The sequence below is a fragment of the Platichthys flesus genome, chromosome 18 (assembly GCF_949316205.1).
Source record: "Platichthys flesus chromosome 18, fPlaFle2.1, whole genome shotgun sequence".
NCBI lineage: Eukaryota > Metazoa > Chordata > Actinopteri > Pleuronectiformes > Pleuronectidae > Platichthys > Platichthys flesus.
The window spans coordinates 1,663,685-1,682,598 of NC_084962.1; the positions used below are offsets into that span (position 1 = coordinate 1,663,685).

Consider the following 18,914-nt stretch of genomic DNA (forward strand, 5'->3'; position numbering starts at 1 on the left):
AAGCTCTCACATACACTAGTGAAAAGCTCTCATACACAATAGTGAAATGGGCTCATATACACAACTGAAATGCTCTTGCATAGTATTGTGGAATATAACTGTGAATGATATTCGTTCACAAGTAATAATTACAGGTTTTGTTATTTTAACTTTCTTGTACTTTACTTACAGTTCAGTGAAGCATAATTGTTTGCAGTGATAATTAAATGCTAGTGTGATAATAAATGACCATTTCAAATCATCCAAACTGATGGGCATTTATTTGAGTTCTTGTGATAATGTCGCCCCGACATGCTCCGCGGCAGGCACATGCACAGATACACCCCTAGTGATGCTCAAGCACTGGCCCTATTGCCCTGGATGAGAAAAGTGCCCTTCTGCTGGAGCCCATTTTTTTCCTCATTCATCAATATTTAAGAATAAAAATGATTCTCTCTGTCATCAATTCCCCCTAAATGTGTTCTGATATCTGACGGAGCATTTATTTCAGTTCTTGTGAGAATGTCACCCCGACATGCTCCGTGGCACTCACAAGCTCCCAAAGCACATCACGAACTCTAACCCTAACATATTATTTGGTTATTCAGTATGGCCTTGTTTTGTCTGTTTTTGCCTGTTATTCATTCAATTTGATAATTTGAGTTAGTTTGAAAATAAATATATCAGTTGAAAATATCCTACTGTGTTTTTTATTTATTATAATTATTATTATTTTTAATTTCATAAATAATTTTGGGCGATGGGTGCCCTTTTTGGGGGGTTTGAGCCGCTGCCCCCCAAAATGTCTGTGCACGTGCCTGCTCTGCGGAGATGTTGACGGTGAAGCCTGCAGGCTTCACCGTCAACATCGTGGTGGTCAACTGAAATGCTTGTGGGCACCGCGGAGCAGTGTTTCGGGTGCGGAGAGGAGGGACACACGGTGAGAGCCTGTCCGAGGCGGAGTGACCCTGCTCCGCCTGGTCCTGATAAAGCTACGAGTGCTGGGGCCCCCGCTGGTCCTCCGGCTGGTCCTCCGGCACCGGAGCGACGCGACCGGCCAGCACCGCGTGGGGGTCGACCGGCTCCCAGAGGTGGCCGGCCGGGCAGCGGGTCCCTGTCGCTCCGGTACCGGAGGAGCAGCAGGGGACCCGCCCAAGCGGTCGTAGCCGCATCAGGACCGGGCAGAGCCGGGTCACTCCGCTTCGGATCGCGTGTCCTTCCTCACCGCAACCGAAACACTGCTATGCGGCGCTCACAAGCCCCCCCTCGATCACCTTCCCTTTCAACTGAAATACCTTCCGTTTCAACTGAAATACCTTCCGTTTCAACTGAAATTTTCATATGTGTGTATGAGAGCTTTTCATATGTGTGTGAGAGCATTTCATATGTGCGTGTGAGAGCTTTTCATATGTGTGTGTGAGAGCTTTTCATATGTGTGTGTGAGAGCATTTCATATGTGCGTGTGAGAGCTTTTCACTAGTGTGTATGAGAGCATTTCAGATGTGTGTGTGAGAGGATATTCTGAATAATGTCCCTCACGGCCCCTCATAGTAAACAGTGGTGTTGATATTATTGTTTATTTAATGTTATCTTTATTAAAATAATGGTATTTGCTGTAATTAATTTCCTAAACAGTATGAAATGAAATTCTTAATCAAATACAATGTCGAGAAATATCCATCAATTTCTTAACATCTTCGTACAACCAACACGTAACAAAATAAAAAGACGGTTTCAGCTCGAGGTTTCTGCTTTTATTTCTCTCCACAAACTGTCCACAGCAGGACTGATAGATTTGAAGGCTGGCTGTGTTACTATTGAAATGGCAGCAAAAATATAAAAAAGCCATTGGTAACACACTCTGTAATTTCAGTTGGACAAATATAGCGTACAATACACAAGAAAAAGTCTTGAGAAAGCATAATACATGGAGTGAGTATGAACTCTGTGCTCTCCCAGCTGCTCCTCTAACCACCACATGCTCCACATGATTCCATCTACGGCTAGCTGCTCAGACACCGCATGTGGCTCAAAGCTGTTATAGGAGCCTACCACTTGCTTTCCACTGCTTCTGCAGCAGTATAAACTTTCAGGATGGGTGGTGGCTAGCAGAATTAAAAGATTTCTGCTCAATTCATTCAGTGGTGAGGCTTTAAATATAGTCTGAGGTGCTCCAATGCACTACTGAACTCCTGAATAAAGGCTAAATGGACTTGAGAGCTAAATGGAATTGGAGAGATTAAGAAGAAAAGTGAGGGAGATTAAAAATAGAAAATGTTGAGCAGGATATGAGAGGAAGCTATGCTTGCTCTGCTCCACATGTTAATGAGTAAATGTGATTCTTTACAGAGGAAATGAAGCCACACTCAACTGCAGCCACTCACTATGTTAATTTCGAGACAACGTGCATGGAACCAAACGTAAAGACGAGCCGTGGCAGGTGGAAGTGGTGGGCTGATAAAGAACTGTGCACGTTGTGATCGCTGTGATAGGATCTGTGAAACTCCAACTCTGTGAAGTGAGAAAAACAATCTGCTAATTGAATTCCTTTGAGGCAACCCTCTAAGGCCGACATTTCCGTGGGCCCAGTTCTGATACGCTTTGCTGCAAGTGTATCACTTACACGCATCGTTGCCTCCAATGATATCGCTTTAACAATGACCCAGAGGCATATATGCCAGGCTCACAAACATTCCTGTTCTTTAATGAAGCTGACGGATTGTGTAAAATGTTAGAAGAGGTGAAACCTCTGGGTTTTAGCAGCATGAAAAAACAACTGTGAGTGGTGAGAGGGAGATGCTGGAGGGATCGCTTGCATTTGGAGGCCATCATATGATCTAGCTCTACTCTCACATGTCAGCGAACATCCAACCCCAATTCCTCACAGCCTTCATTCATCTGTGTTACAACATTTATTCATCTGTAACAATAACTTCGTTGGAGCCTGACTACGTCACGACTCGGCCACCAACTGCAGGGAAGAGAGACACATTTCATCCCACTCCACTGGAGGCGTGACACAAAGGACAGCATTGTTGTGGTGTCTTTCTGACCTCTGAGGTTCTGGCGTGATGCTGAGCACAGAGCAGAGGATGACTCTATTCCACCGGCGCCATCTAACCCACTGCGAGCTCCATGTGATGACGTCAACCCCTGGACTGGAGTCTACAGCTGAGAAGTTGTTTTTTATTCGTCTTTTGTTAATGAGATAACCATTTAATTATGAATCTAACTGGGTTTCATTCAATAAGCAAGGATTGTGTTTAACAGAAAAATTTACCTTTTCCACATAGAAAGTGACAATGAACTGACCAGGAAACTTTGTTAATATTATCAGGACTGGACGATATGGCCTTTAAATTATATTTTTAGGCGTTATCACAATAAACGATTTATATCTCACTATTTTAAATCTCTGATGCTCTTTAGTGAGGAAGATACAAGTTAAAAATAACAGGATTCCTGTAGAAGTATAGGCAGAGAACACAAAGTGTTTCTTCTGCTTATCTGCTTGAAAAATTATTTGTTTTATTTGTTTGACCTGAAGACTGATCACTTTAGTTCTTCTTCCCATTACTAATTATTCAACAGTAAGCAAGACTTCTGAGATCTTTTTTGTTTTTCCTCTCAGCAACTTATGTCTGCATCGCAGATATTCAAATGTCATGAACCTACACACTTCATACGTCATACTAGCATATGTATGTTGGTTTGGTGTGTACTGTTTTAATATTTTAATCTGGTATTTATATACTCATAAACGTAAATAAAACAGTTTTTGAGCAAGTTAAATTTTTGTGCAAATAAACTGTAAAAGGAAATTCATGGTCTACTTGCTTTTTCTCAATCAATTACTTAGTTATCATGGATCGCACTTGTTATTACCTGACATTTGTAATTAGCATTAAATGAGTTTGACCAGCTGCCATGACTTGTAGTAAAATGTTCCAATCAAGACCTGTGTACAGTTGTGTACAGCTGGGACAGTGTATATTTGTAAAGTAACAGGGATTAGAAGTAACATGAAGTCCAGATCTGTACCATGTTATGCAGAAGGAATAAATGTGTACATTAATTTGGTTCCAATGCAGTGAAAAATGTGAATTGTTCAATTTCAGTGAAAACCTATTTTTTTACTTCCTGTATTTGTAGAGAAATCAAATCATTTGGCCCACGATCTACTGTACCTGAATGAATTTCAAGTTATAAGATGGGGAAAAAGACCTCGCAGCAAAATAGATCTATGAGCTTCTTTTTTTTACTTTAAATTCCACAGTTGGAGAAAAGAAAAGGACACTAAGACCATCCGCATCGCCACATGTAAAAGTTGTCTAATACTGAAAGTGTCCCAGCCACAATCAAGCTACTGACACCAGAATGTCCTTAACAGAATCAACCTAAGAAAATTGCATTCACTCCAGCATTGTGAACATGTTAAATAACTCATGTCTAAGATAAAACTACATGGTGTGGGGGCAATTTCCAAGTAGGCCACCGTAGTAGGGTCCTGGAGGTTCATCAGTGCCGAAAAAGCAAAGTAACCTTACTGTGTGTCAATAAGTTTTCACTATTTTGTAATTTTTAAGTTCTTGGTTTATTTACTAACTCAGAGGCCCTGTCTCAAAGAGGGCCAATGTGTAATATATTTGAAACCAGTGGTATTACACGTGGCCCCTAGAGGGTCTATGCCATTTGTAATACCCCCGGCATAACAGGGTCTAGGAGGAATAACTGATTATTCTTGGCATATCCATTTATGAAAACAAAAAACAAGTCCAAAATATTAAAAACAGTCTGCAGTCCTGCAAGTTTATTATTGGAATGATTGAAATTACAAAAGCAGCTCATTAGCAGACACTACATCCACATACTTCTTCTACTGAATTAGGTTTCCTGTGCTCTACGGTCCTCTCTGTGACGACCTGCCTGCTCAGAGCTCTCCTGCCTGCCCAAAGTATCCTCCTGTCAGTCAGTGATGGCATGAATTGTGAGGAACAAAGCCTCAGTGGCAGCGTGTAAAAGGATGAAGCTGTTTATAAATGTCTGTTTAAATAGGCCAATGTGCTTAACATAATGGATTTTACTCTGTGATACCGGGCATGTCTCTTCCTATTGTATAGCTCTAGCATAGAGAATAAAAAAGAGCAGCTCTTAACTCAGAACTCATCCTGACAAGAGCAGTTTTTTCCCCTGCTATATCTCAGATGGGGACATCTGCAATACAGAGCTCCCCTGAAAACAAGCCAAATTTAACTCAAACGTGGAAGCAAGGATTTCACTTTTAGAGTTGGAATTTTGAAATTTGGCAGGATGTATTAGAACTTCAACAGATATGAAATAAATAATCCTCAGACCGAGAGAATACAATCTGCCCTGTTAGTCTGTGTGCCTATATAAAGCTTCTAAAAATAACAATATTTAACAATGCGCACTTATACCTGAGCTCAGTTTTCAAGACTGCCACATCTCAACAGAGATGATTGTGGATTGTGAGTTTGGATCATGATCATGAAGGCGTCTAATCATTGATTATCATTACAACTAGATTGATAAGATATACAATATGCCGTCCCACATATATATTATTGTTAATACCTCTATCATAACAATTGTCATTACTGCTCCCTTCCTCTTTGTCAGACATTCTCTTTTATGCATATACTAAATTAAACACAGTAAACATTAAAACACTTCTCCATTTATGTTAGACATTGTCTTAATCAATGTTATAATATTATTTTGTTGAAGTGCTCTGCTACACGTGCGATTTTTACACTTCTGTGGGAGAGGAATACCTCACATGTGTCTCTCTCTGAGGTTTCTCATTCTTTTCTGCCGTTAATAGGGTTCTTTGGTGTATTTCTTCCCTAGTCTCGTTGAGGGTTAAGGACAGAATATATATTACACCTTGTTAAGCCTCATGATACAAATTGTGAATTGTGGATATGGGTTATACAAATAAAATTTGATTGATTGATTGATTGATGCTCCTGGCAGCAGAACCTAACAGTACAGTGAAACCATTCCACATGCTGCACCTGCAGCACCTGAGCTCTGTAGACATCAGCAGACCATATCATCACATGGTCATAACAGCAAACTGTGGGCCAGATGCTGGCACCTCTCAAACCCCAAAGATGAGGGAGATTCCAACGGGACATCAGACAGTAGTTTCTACATGTTGCCCTTGCTCGCCACTTAAAATGAATGCATTCCCTTTAGCTTCCCTTGCCCTGTTAGTCGCATGTTGTCAAAAAGAGGCTGATTCATTCAATAAATAGCTGTGGTTCAGACCTGGGCAGGTTTCATGGGCTAGCAGGAATCGAAGGACGGAAGCCCATCAATCTTTCAAAAGGAGACAAGAGGTAACAGGAGAGGTGCAATTCAACTGGATTCCCATAGGAGAGGCGGGAGGAACCTTCCCTTTCATGACGAGGAAGGCTAGAGGAAAAGGGCTTGTACTTCAAGGGAGTATTTCATTTTTTTCTTAAATGCAGCAGTGTCATGCCAAACGAGTCAACACCACATTATCCCGTGGAAACAACCACATGCCTCAAAGACTGGCTTGACTGTATCTGAGTGACGCAAGTGCACGTCAACTGCAAAACACAGCTCATGTAAAGGAATGCAGCCGTGCGCTGTGTGTCCCCTCCGCCGCATCTGCATGCTCAGACGTAAGAGAACCCGAGATGTGAATCCTGAATCATGTGAGGCTGCGTCCTTCAGCTGACTCCACCGACAAGCATCCCAGGAGATGCTGATGGTGGTGGTGGGAGGGGGAGACTGGGAGACTGGGAGACTGGGAAGGGGGGGGGGGGGCACCCTGGTAAACAACGGATTATAGAGGATAAAAAACCATTGCGCCAAGATGATGTGAAGCCGCCTGTGTGATATCAAACCCAGCGGATGAGCTACTCGTGTCATCCGCCTCTTCGTTCCAGCTCAGCCCGCTAGATGTGGAGGTTTCCCTGAACACACGCGGAGCCTCGCGTCAAAAGCAGCCGACGCCTCACTCCATCTGCCCCCAATGCAGACGTAGCTGTAGCACACCAAGCACGTTCACGGAGAAGACACGTCAATAATAACAACAGTAACGCCAGGTCAAAAAAACAACAACAACAAACACCCAAAGTGATTCATTGTGCTTCAGAGATGGAGGCGAGTTGAATTGTGAGTGAAAACACGGGGTCTCTTACCGGTGGAAGCGCGTCTAGTGGTGCGCGGCGCTGCCTCCCATCGCCTCCTCTGTGAGATGACTGTGGAGCTGCTGCGGTGGAGCTGGTGTCCCCGCGCTGCCTCCTGCTTGTGTCAGCTGGTGATGGCGCTCAGCCCTGATATCAGCAGGGCCACGGCGAGAGCGCTGCTGCCTTCACGGGCTAAAGGACATATTCCTACGCGCGTACAAAAAAACTCACAACCCAACCCATCGGCGGAGGGAAAAAACAGGTATAGGTAGGGTTTCGCGGTTTTATGCCGTCGAGATGTGACGTGCTAGGGGCAGAGGACACAAATCTGTGCTAATTATTTAACTTAATGGAAAAGAAATTGCCACAAACCTCTTGAAAAAATAGAGCCTTTTAACTGCCTTACTCAAAGAAGTGTCGTTATATGTCAATGTTTTGATGATTGTTTAAAACAAAATAAAACAGATATTGATTTTCAAACAAGGTCGTTTGCATACATTGTTACGTCATGGCAGAAGCGCAAGAGCCCTTCCGGGTCCTTACGTGCTTATGTATCCCTCCTTACGTGCTGACGGGTGTCGACCCCCTTTTCTAAAATTTACGGCAAAGCTTTTAAAGACACACCCGGGGTCTGGTCCATTGACTGACAGTACGGCCGTCCAATCAGAAGATAGAACATTGGAACTACGTATGTACATTTTCTTTACTTAATATTGTAGCGCCATCTTCTGTCCGGCATCTGGATGTGAAGAAGACAGGTGACGGGAAGCGGCATGGGAAAAGCCCCGATGTTTGCAGCACCTTTATTACCTCGTCGACCTTGCCTTCTGGACTGAGAGCGCATTTAAAGGTTCAGTGTGTAAGATTTAAATGAAAGGGATCTATTGGTGGAAATTGAATATAAAAAATTCCAATGATGTTTTCGCTACTTTGTAATCCTCTTAATTGTTTTAATTGTTGTTTCCTATATCCTAGAATGGGGCCTTGATACTTTATATTCACATCAGGAGCTGGTCCTCTCTGCGGAAGCTGGCATTTAAAAAAACAGCAGGCTCTGGATCATGTAATATGTGCTGGTTCACCTCGTTCGTACATCTTGTTGAAGATGCTTGGGTGGCATCTCCAGCTCCATTTGAATGTCCTATACGCATGAATGAATAAGTGTCTCATTCTGCTGATGATAATAAACAATAATATGTTAATAAAACAAGATACAATATATAATTCTAAGAAATTATTAAATAGATATTAACAAAATTATTTAAAAAATACAATGCTACATCATAATGAATAAAAATGTAAATTCTAAAAAGCCATACAAATGATAAAACACTCCATGAAAGCCAGACTGAAAAGATGGGTTTTAGTTTAGAAGAAGACTCATACCTGCCAATAAACTTCAAATAAGAAGAAGCCACTTTTTCAGCAAAATTAATCAAATAGTTGCTCTTTAATAATATTTCTCTGTTATTTTCTGTAATGTTTCCTGAAATGGCACACTGATCTTCATGGCCCTGGTTGGCTGTATACTATTGTCGCACTCCTTTCAATCAATCAATCAAATTGTATTCGTATAGCTCATATTTACAAATCACAATGTTTCTCACAGGGCTAAACAATGTGCCTCATCCTCTGCCTTTAACCCTCAACAACAGTAAGGAAAAACTATGGATGAAACCCTTTGGGGCGGTGTGGCGTAGGGGTAGTGCAGTCGTCCTCCAACAAGAAGGTTGGCGGTTCAATCCTCACTCTTCCGCATTCATGCCGAATATCCTTGGGCAAGATACTGAACCCCTTAAAAAAATGGCCTCTCATAGATGTTGAATTCATTAATTGTAAGTCACTTTGGATAAAAGCATCTGCCAAATGACATGTAACGTAATGTAACAGGAGAAAAAAACACAGAAACATCAGAGAGAGAGACACATGTGAGTGATCCCTCTCCCCAATAGATGACTGTGTAACAGTATTTACAACATTGATTGTAACAGACAGTTTGTAACATAATGGAAAGGAAATTAATTGAGGTGTTATTGTCAGTAATGTAATTCAACGGAGTAGGCATATTGTATATCAAGCAGTCCTTTTATTATTGTTGAAAATAAAAGTCCACGATTAGCTGCCCCCACGATCAGGATCCACCACCACAATCAGATGCCATCATAAACATTTGGTGCTTCTGCAAATGTTGGATCAAAATTGTAGTGTTGAAGTTTCCAAAGCTGCTGCCACCCCTTGAAACATTTGCGTTGTATAGTTTTGCATTTTTCTCCCTGGAGCATAAAACAACTCCACACAGCTGACATGACGAAAGTGCTGACCCTCACACTTGCTTTCTAGCTAGTTTCCTGCAGTGTCCTAATCGCTAGATGAACTCGAGGTGGAGGAAGAAGAGGAGGAAGAAGATGAGGAAGAAGAAGAGGAGGATCCAAATGAGTCCACATCTGTTAACCCTGGTGGATCCATGGCTGTGTTCTGTTCATTAACACCCTTCCTGCATACAGGACACGTATCATGCTGTGGGGGGAAAAAAGAGTCATTAGTTTGTTCACCATCAATATACATGTTATAAAGACAAATTCAGATGCCTGTTTTGTTCTGGATGATCAACAGTATCCCCTTGTGCTAGAGATGTAGCACAGAATTAAGGGATGATCTGATCAGCTTTTTCTTTTTGTTTGAATAGTTCAATACCAAGTGTATTCAAATAAAGAGTCAAAATCGAATATTTGTAACAGCAGACATCATGAATATTTGTAACAGCACACATCATGCAACAGCACACAAATTACTATTAAAATCACTCCTATTTGCATTGAATTGAAACATGAAGGAGGCTGTGTTATGTTCTGGGGCTGCTTTGCTTTATCTGACACAGGGTGTCTTGAATCTGTGCAGGGTACAATGAAATCTCCAGACTATCAAGGCATTTTGGAGCGCAATGTGCCGCCCAGTATCAGACAACTTGGTCCCTTTCGCAGGTCATGGGTCCTAACACAGCTAAAAACACCCGAGAATGGCTAAGAGTGAAACATTGGACCATTCTGAAGTAGCCTTCTAAGAGCCCTGATCTAAATCCTATTTAACATCTGTGGAAGGAGCAGACATGCAGTCTGTAGAAGACACCCTTCAAACCTGAGACAGCTGTAGCAGCCTGCTCACGAGGAGTGGGGCAAAATATCTGTTGACAGGTGCAGAAGTCTCATTGAGAGTTACAGAAATCACTTGATTGCAGTGATTGCCTCAGGAGGTTGTGGATCAAAATATTAAGTTAAGGGTACCATCTTTTTGTCCAGGCCACTTTCATTAGTTTTTTTTTTTTTAAATGATTCTGTTGAACAACAATTCAAAAGCAATGTCTGATTTTTATTAGTTAACTTCAGTAAAAAAAAAATATTACTTTGTGAGTATCAAGTTATTTCAGTGACCATTGCGGGTTTTTCTTTCTTTAACGGAAGGGTACCAACAATTTTGTCCACGTGTGAAGCCATAGTGGCAGCCACTTCTCCTGGTAGAGCAACAATTGTCCCATCAGAACTTGGAGGGTAAGACTGAGAATGAGGTTACTGTCTCTAGATTGATGCGGCTCTACAAGTTATAAGTAGCAACTCTTAAATTTTCTTATGATTTAAAACAATGCCACACACACACACACACACACACACTCACACACCCCAACAGGCACTTTTTTAACAGTTACTAGTTCAGTCTAATTATCGGTCTAGCTGACACATTGAGTCTTTCCTTTGTTACTTTCCAAATTATATATAGGTGCCTTTATAGAAAACATCCTAATGTTGGACTGCTTTTCGTCTTTGCCTGTACGAGAACACTGAGGTTTAAAAAAATATTTTTAAGCCACAGCAGCACCAAAGGAATGTCTTAAAAATGAAGGCAGAGATTAGTTTGGTTTTTTTACCCAAAGTTTTGCTGCATGTTTTTTTGCTCAGTAAATTACAGTTTCTGCTTTACCGATGCACTGAAACTTCCAGCTGGTGGTGGTTTGAGTCGTGTTGCAGTTTAGTGCTAGGAATACCGTCCAATGTTTTAAGACAGAACAACAGTTTGATTTATAGTTTGATGTATCTGATACCCATCAAACACTGATCAACTGTGATCAATGTCTGATACCGATCATGCACAATATATTTTTTAAATCATTGAAAACATGCATACCTGTTCCAGCCATGGTACTATACAATCATTGTGAAACAAGTGACTGCAGGGCAGTTGTGTAACACTCTCCTCAAGGCTGTAGTTGTCTTTGCACACAGGACACTCCAGATCAGCACCTGCACAAACACCAAAATGACATTACAACATTACTTTGGTGTTGTGTGTGTTTGGGAAATATGTATTGTGATTATGTTTGGTTGTCTTGTTAAAGATAAAATGCTATTGTTGATTGATTTATAGGTCAGGATATGTGATCATTAGTAGGTGTTTGGATCCATATATGAAGCTAGCACAAAGGACAACACTGGTCCAAAATGACTTTTCTGTTTTGAGAGTGGCTTAGACACAGTGAGTATGTTAATGTGAGTGAGAGTTAGATAGACATGCAGGCACTCACCCATATGTTCCTCTGTAATGGAGATGGTGGGTAAACTCTGAATACTTCCTGTGTCTGCAGGAAGAGGTCCCATGTCTTCAAATTGGTTCGGTAGCTGCAAGTGAAAAAGAGAAAAATCGTATTAAATGGCTGAGGTCATCTGCATGAAAAGAAGTTCTATAAACCACACCTTTAAGACAAACTTTTTAAACATTTAGCTAAACTCTACAGCCATTATAACTCTGATTTGATGGAATAAATTGTAAAGAAGCTTGATCTTCTAGCTATAGAGCTCCATTCTCACAAACAAGTTCTATTTGTTTAGTGTTAACTGCTAACACAGTACTTTCCTTGTATCCTGAATTCTGAAAAAAGGCCAGCTCCTGAAATGGAGGTGCAGCCTTGTTTCATTATATTGCTATAAAATAAACATCATTGTAATTAATTATTTCTTATGATACTTTAAATAGAGCAAGTCCTTGGGATCAACTGAAAAGCTCTTGGGAAACTATAACTGTCGGTGTGAGATACATTTTTATTTCCAATTTATTGTAAAAAAAAAAGAACGTGTACCTGTCCAAATATAGCATTGAAGATAAAGTCCATTTCAGTCACTGCATTTGGCATGGCCCTGCAAAACAAGAAAGTAGTCAGAGAAACAAACAGGCATTACATTGTATTTTCATTAGTTAAAGGGATAGTTCACCAAAAATTTAAATTCCCTCAATGTCTACTCACCACTAGAAAACTAGACAATGACTCTAGACAATGACTCACATTCATATTTAACTCGAAACGGCGTCATTTACACCATGTTTTAAATGACGCCGTTTCGACTTGAAAATGTATGTCGCTGCTTCCGGACATTTGGATGACACTACAAGAGCAGTAAGGAGGCATTTTATGTTATTTTTTACGTTTGGAAAATGTATTAATAGCTACTTCAATTGTATTGTATTGTATTTGTGTTTACCCCTGAAACTCCTAAAGTGTTAAAGTGTTTTGTAGAGTCAAACACTTCACCCACCCCCCCAGTGACATAGTGGTGAGTAAATAATGAGTGATTTTTCATTTTTGATAACACACAATCATCTATCTCACCCTGTGAAAGCAGGCCCACCCCATCTTCGAAGACGGCGTTGAAACTGTGGTCGCAGCAGCCTGTATCCTCGCCAAAATGTAATTTCCCGTTCCTTCATTTTGTCGATAATCGTAACCAATGGAGGATGCCCGAAGGGATATGTGAACAAGTGTTATTATTATTATTCTAATGGAAAACACAATGTCAAATCATTGTGCAATGTGCCAAAAGTTCTTTTAGGTGAGCTTAGCTGGTATAGAGCCACTGACCTCTAAGGGTGCGAGGTTGAGAGCATGGCTAGAGGGTGTGGCTTCAGGACTGTTATCAGAAGTGAAGGAACACAGTTGTGAAGAAGGTAAAAAAGCAAATTTAAATATCAAGTGAAAACAAATTATCTTCCATACCTTTGCTCCTCAGGTAAGTCCTCAGTGGAAACACATCCACAGTATGGACAGGTGTAGGCCTGCAGTGAAAACACGTATGTAAATATTTAGTAGATACAGTTTAGTCCATGTTATATATATTTTTTAGTTATAACGTCTAGTTTAGAGAGTAAGACAGGTGTTTTGCTGAAATGTATAGTGCTGTACAAAAAGGTTTAGTTTTAGTTTGGTTCGTTTAAAAACAAATACGATACATCTTTGTTGTTTAAAAACCCTCCAGGAGCTTAAAAAGCTGCATCCACCACAAAGAAATTCTCAATAGCTACATTTACCCTCAGTAAAAACATAGTTCAACATAGTACTTTGGCAACAATTGATCCTACTAAAAACCCTTCTACTGCACAAGTATAATAAATCAGACTCATTTGCACACACATTAGGAACACATCTCTCGTTCATGAAAGTATACACAAGCACATTACCAGACTAGTTACACACTTTGTATTTGAGTAAGGGTTATCCCATTAGAAGTTAGATAAAATAGAAAATAATCACCAACAAGGACAACACACAATTACTACCAAATAGTAACAACACTAGGGACATAATGGGCCTAGTTTACTTAGAAAAAGTAAACACACCCTTTTGACTTAATGCATATCAACAATATATTTATTCAAATAACAATAATAATAGTAGATAGACAGCAATTATTTAATTTACTAATGCATTGACCAATTGTATTAACAAACTATGAAATTGACGACTTTCATCTTCATCATCTCTATTAAAACCTGCTGAATTCATATTTATATTTTCTGGATAAACAGGGATTTTGATTCTTCTGCAACAATGAAGTTAAAAGACCTCGGTAAATTGTAATCTGCGGAAAGAACTCTTCTGTCTGCGGGAGTGTGTGTGTGAGTTGGTGTGTGAGTGTGTGTGTATTTGTGCTCGTCTCTGTCCCTCCTCACACTTATACTGATAATCACATGTATTTAATTATTAATGGATGATGTCGGATCATGACTCGGTTTGTTCCCCTCACTTTAGCCCTGATGTCCTGACTGTGTTCGTCACGATACGTCTCGTGTTGTGCAGCAGGTCTAAACGTGTGTCTCATAAACTAGAGAATCAAAGGAAAACACCTTTCGGGACAGTCTCTCAGTAACTTTAACTGTTCAGCCCACCGCTCTCTTAATGACAAACAGATGTCCTTAAATGGAGACAATAGAGGCGTGGCAGTATGCTAATTGCCAAGCCCGTCTATTTAGAATGATTCTGATTCACTAACATACACATGGTGGTGAAAAACAAATCAGGTGGTGAGCGAGTGTCATAAATCAGATTTTGCACAAGCACTTACTTTCTGCGGAGAGTAAAAACGTTTCTGCTTACATGTTAGCAATTGAGGCGCATTAAGGTTTGACAGCTTTACTTCTCTTCCTCATATAACCACAGGAAGCTGACAAGCATTTCTGGAGTTTTAATAACAGCTGGTTGGAGGTGACAACATAAAAACAATAACCTGCAAACTGAAATCTGATGGATAATGATAAAATATTTAAAACAGTTAACAGTTAAAATATGCGTTCTTCTTTGAGCCAACTCTCTATTGTTAAACACCACCTCTCCAAGATAGTTCTTTGGTGAGTTTTAAGTTGCATATACTCAATATAGTATGATGATGCCTCTAAGTCACAGGATCATTCAATGACCCTGCCCACTAACCTAATTACTACCATTTACCTGTCACTCTGGACTGTTGCTGCTAACTAGTGTAGCTGAGCAGCAGCAGTCTCAGTCGACGCCGTGTGCACCCACACACACAGAAATAAAACAATAACAAAAACACGATATCATTTCGACTTATTCAACCAAGCAACCCTGGCTATTGGGTTCTTACCCATGAAGGGGCACTTAGCTCTGCTGAACACTGGTAACAATGGAAAAGGCTGGGCTGTGCAGGAGGTTCAGCCATTTCTGACAAGAGGAGTAGTTTGTATCTTCAGACGGTGCTTTACCAAAAAAGGGATCATCTGCCAGAAACTCAGTCCGGTAAAGTTGTGCTAATACAGAGGCATTTAAGCCCACCCACGTATATTTGGTGAGAACAGAGTTATAAGATGAGACAAGTTAATTATGGCCGGCACATATCAAAGGCATTAAAGGCTAATAAGAGTGCAATCAGAGAGTAAAACCTTTAATAACTGGCACCGCAAATTTCCCGCCAATAAACTGAACAAATAGGAAGACCTCAAAGGCGTTCCTTTAATTCCAATTTTTCATTTGTAGACAGTGGATGGCGCTAATGCACCTTGATGTCTGTTGTCATCTGCCAATAAACTACACAAGGGCTGACCACGGTGTGCTGTAAAATTGTTATGACTCTTCCACAAAACAGGAGGCTGTTGTATGTCAGACATACATGGCCCAATTAACCTTAAAACTGGAAAAGTATGACAACTACACAGAAATCATAACTCAAATTGAGACAACCATGTCAAACATTTTGAGAAGGGCCTCAAGACATTGATGGGGAAGTCTTATGGAAACTGTGAGCTTTCCTTGAAAAACATTTTAGTGGTAATTAACGTCAGTGTACTTTGTTCAAAATCCCTCAAACTGCATTTGTGTAACAACAGCCCCCTCCCCCGAATCTTTAATTAAGTGGCCATTTTTTACATGTTGTATTTGAACCAACCTCTCCTAGAGCTTTCATCAGATCAACTTTAAATTCAGATATTGTCATCTTCAGTGTTGTGCAAGAACGAGTTCAAGAGAACTAGCTCGTTGAATACATTCATTTTTATGAGAACGACGAACTGAACGCAACTTAATGATAAATAATGAATTTGAACGGTGAACATGTTCATATTGTAGCGTCCTCGCTTGTTAATGACAGGGAACTTCTCTCTTTATGTGTTACTTTATTAAAGTCCAACGAACACGACACACTTCTTATTCGTAACTCCGACACCCCTAATATCGACCACCGTATTCTTCGATCCCTTTCCTCACTCACCCTTGACCCGCTAACTCATCAGCCAATGAGAGCCTGCCATCCCACCCAACCCCACAACAATTGGTCTAGAACTATAACATGCCCCAACCCGACCTGTTCACTGACCCTCAGGACATCTCAATACTTATTTAACATGGTGTACTTAGCTGAACATAAGTCATAACAAACACATAGCAGTCAAACAGAACATAAACCTATCTACAAGTTCGTTACAATATTATCTGAGGTTGTGATGGAAATCTGGAGATACAAGAGGCTGGAAACACCAAAGTAATCTACGTGTATTTAATTAGGGGCTTTCTGCAGAAAGGATCAACACAGAGAAACCACAAGGATCTCAGAGTGAAGACAGAGAACATACAAAGATCTTATATAGGAGAACAAGGCTGTTTGCCTGAGCCAGTTCAGACTGGTGCTGTAGGGTTGTTTAAGACAGAAACCAAAGCAAAGGAATAAATGATTTGCATACATTTCCATTGGGTTCTTTGGAAAGTCAATAAGCAATGGAAAGGTCAAACAGGTATATAGAAAGGTCATACAGGTTTCAGGCCATAAACATTTCAGGTCATGGAGTCTTAGACAGGTATGCAAAAAGTTACAAATTTTAACTACAAATTAAAATCAATAAGAGCAAGATAAGGGAGAAGGGCAATTAGACAGTTCGGCTTTCCGTTGACTCGGAGAACATATTAAAAGAAGCCTTTATGCTTTTTATTAATCCCAGAAAAAGAAAAATGTTGAAATAAATAAGTCAATCAAACCTGATGTGACCACTGATACAAAGTCAACACGCCAAACTGTCAGGCGTGTTGGTTTATCCTAAATATGAAAAGATGAGCCGAACTCGGTTTGTTCAATCAAGTATTTATTTAGCAATGAAAGGTATCAATCAGCAATGAAAGGTATCAATCAGCAAAAACAATGGGCATCCAACACACTCCCCCAGAACTCTAGCAGCCCTGGCGAAGCCTCGAGTCGCATCAGAACACGAGACCCAACAGAACGGCGTCTGTAAGATCTTATAACAGTAGGTAGAATCCCATTGGTTAAAACGGAGGCCAAGTCTTCTTAGGTTCTTCCTCAATTGTTCGCACGCGTAGTCCATCCTCTTGGCATTGGAATAAGGAAGTGAACAGGACACACTCCCAAGGCCTTGACACAGCTGATGCCATGAGGGCCAAACTGTTGATGTTGGGGAAAAGGTATTATGTTCCTGCTATATTGGCTGAAATGTGCTGTTTGTACAGACATTCAAAACAACTTAACCAAACAAAATGTAACTGTAAGTTAAACATACACCACCACAGCTCAGTTTCTTTTCATAGATGTCTTAAAAAAAATAAGATATTTTATCATTATTATCATTCTCCTAGAGTTGCAATTACAAATTAAGGGAACAAATTGTTTCATCAACAAAGGCACTGGAAAAGGAACACTGTGTCATCTTAGTTTGTGATTTCAGTCTTTTTGTTAAAAGTGTTTTCTGTTTCCTGTTTTATTTTGTAGTCTCACCTCCTTGTGTGTGTTTTCTGCTTCTTGTGTGTCTTCCCTTGTCTACCCTTCCCTGCCCTGTCCTGATCTCCTGAGCCTCTGCACCTCTGAATCCCCTGTGTAAGCTTCCTTGTGTTTTTGTTACTCGCTTTGATATTTATCCAGTTTTTCCCCTTTAGTGTTTTTGTTGGTTTGTCTGGTTAAGAACTGTTTCTATTAAATAACTATTCTGTTTATATTCTGCGTCTGGGTCCTATTGCTCATTGCTTCCCCAAATCCTGACACAATGTGCTGAGCTTTGATCGTTTAAGCTGTGCCCCAACAAAACACAATAGACGACACCACGTAAATACTTATTTCAAACTTTTGTGAACAAAAAATCAAAAACAACGAGACCCCTGGAACGCGTTCACAGTTTTCACACCGATCTATCATGACCAGACAAACAAAATAGTCTCAAGGGGCATTATGTCATAACTCCACTGTGCATTGTTGATCAACACTGATCTTAATTTATTTTTTAGGATCGGTCAATGTGAACGAGTTCCGGGGGACTCGGGGGGGGGGGCGTCGTTGAGCCATTTTGCCACGCCCATTGAAAACTACTCCAGAATACGAAAATTTTCATCACTTTGCAATTTTCTGCAAATTTTGCTAAGAATTTGAGCCTGTTAAAGCCCTCAAAAAGCCAATACATTTCCCTGGAATTTTTTTATCAATAGGCCTCCGACTACTATACGGTGCTCGAGCACTTATTAAAAAAAAAACATTTCTTTTAGGAATTGATACATATGAAGTACAGTTTAAGGCAAGGGGTAGTGATGGATCAAGTTAAAAAAACAAGTTAGGTCTTCATTCTCACTTTCCACCTTAAAACTATGAAATTAACTGAACTATAAACTAGCTCAGAATTTAAATGGTGGCCTATGAACGAGAACTATTCATGTTTACTTTGAACTGAACTTTTAAGTAGTTCCTGAGAGGTGTGAACTTGCATAATACTGGTCATCTTAATATTTTAGGCCATACCCCTTCGTTTTGAAAAAAACCCACTATGCCTCCAAGACCTAGAGACAGCAGTGTTTGGCTGGTGTCCAGCAGTTTATGTTGTAATGAAAAATTAACTAAGTATGTGGGAAACCTATGTTGTAGTTGGAAAGTAAGACTTTTATGACCTGTATCTACATACGTATACAAACTGTCCAAATACTTTATGACC

General features: G+C 40.3%; 1 protein-coding gene across 8 annotated transcripts in view; it reads right to left on the reverse strand.

Moving 5' to 3' along the window:
- The window catches only part of fynb (FYN proto-oncogene, Src family tyrosine kinase b), a 69,104-nt gene extending 61,488 nt beyond the window's left edge, over positions 1-7,616 (reverse strand). For 2 of the 8 annotated variants that reach the window (XM_062411199.1, XM_062411202.1), the window contains exon 1: positions 7,176-7,497. The gene's annotated coding sequence lies outside the window, so the exon portion shown is untranslated. Of the gene's footprint in view, positions 1-7,175 lie in introns of all 8 variants that reach the window. The other 6 variants (XM_062411195.1, XM_062411197.1, XM_062411198.1 and 3 more) reach the window with 6 other exon arrangements.
- Between the last annotated feature and the right edge of the window lie 11,298 nt (positions 7,617-18,914).